The sequence below is a fragment of the Pipistrellus kuhlii genome, unplaced genomic scaffold, assembly GCF_014108245.1.
Source record: "Pipistrellus kuhlii isolate mPipKuh1 unplaced genomic scaffold, mPipKuh1.p scaffold_m20_p_19, whole genome shotgun sequence".
NCBI classification, from domain to species: Eukaryota; Metazoa; Chordata; class Mammalia; order Chiroptera; family Vespertilionidae; genus Pipistrellus; species Pipistrellus kuhlii.
In genome coordinates, this window is record NW_023425504.1 from 19,662,159 (window position 1) to 19,663,676 (window position 1,518).

General features: G+C 34.2%; 1 pseudogene; it reads left to right on the forward strand.

The window, feature by feature from the left end:
* Positions 1 to 1,115: 1,115 nt before the first annotated feature.
* LOC118722234 lies at positions 1,116 to 1,228 on the forward strand (annotated as a pseudogene).
* Positions 1,229 to 1,518: the final 290 nt, after the last annotated feature.

Here is a 1,518-nt window from a genome sequence, read left to right on the forward strand (position 1 = left end):
ATCTCACCATGTGGGTGTGTGCCTCTGCCAGGCTGAGACCTCAGCCTAAGCTGCCACCAGGAGGCAATCACACTGTGGGGTACACACCCCTGCCACATTGAGACCCCAGGCTACAGCCTCTGGCAGGAGATTGGGCTGGGGAGTGAATTTTTTTTTTTTTTATAAAGGGTTAGAAGGGCCTCTGGGCAGCATTCTGCCAGACTGCTTACTCTGCAGGCTCTCAGTGGCAGCCCTCCCTAAAACTGGGAGTCTCCTATAGGGCTGAGAAGATTGGGCACCACCATATTGTGGCTCTGGGGGCCACCATTTTGTTGAGCTAAAATGATAAAACTCTCAGGAGAAAACATAAGAGTAAATGTTTATAACCTTGTGTTAGGCAATGATTTGACATATTGTATATGACCCAAAAAGCACAAGTGATCAAAAAGAAATTAAATAACTGGGACAAAAGGAAAAAAAATAAAAGAAACTTCTGTGTTTCTTGGTCTTCATCAAGAAGTTGAAAAGATAAAGCCAGTATTTCCCTAATAACCAAACCAGACAAATCAGTAAAAAAACATGACACAATTGATCAATATTTTCCATCATTATATGTGTGAAAATTCTTAACAAACTATTTGCAAACAAAATTCACTAATATATAAAAATAATTACACACTGAAACCAAGTGAGATTTTTTTTCTAGAGAGGCTTGTTTGGTTCATTATTAAAAATACAATCAATGTATTATACTATATTAACAGGTAAAGAAGAAAAGTCATATGATCACATACATTGATGAGAAAAAAGGTTAGACAAAATTTGTCACCTATTCATAATAAAGCTCTCAATAAACTAATAAAGTAGGTAATTTCCTCAACTTGATAAAGAACATCTACCATAAAACTAGAACTAATATCATACTTAATAAAAGGATAAATGTGTTTCTCCCTAAGATAGCTTTTCCTCCTAATCCCCTGCAAAATACTTTTAAAAATTAGTCTATTGAAAATGGGCTGAGTAGGAAAAAAAATACAACCCACAGATTGGGAAAAATATTTTCAATTTAAATATTTGACAAGGGATTTGTATCTAGAAAAATATAAATAATATTCTTTCAATTAAACAATAAAAAAGTAACTCTAAAAATGCAGCACATGTACTAAAATTGGAATGATACAGAAAAGATTAGTATGGCCCCTGCACAAGGATGACACAATTCAAATTAATACCACAATGAGATACTATTTCACACTCACTAACAAGGCTGTAACAAAAACAAGGACAACAGAAAGGGTAAAAAAAATTATTGGAGAGGATGTGGAAGATTTAAACTCATATATTGATTGTTGGAATATAAAGTTGTACAGCATCTGTGGAAAACAATTTGAGTTTCAATATAGGTTTCAAAATATTGTTCAATAAGATTGTTTTTAATTATCTGAATAAATATGGGTAAAGAGAAAATAAGTGTTGCATAAGACATTCAGTATTGCTGAAACCGGTTTGGCTTAGTGGATAGAGCATCGGCCTGTGGAC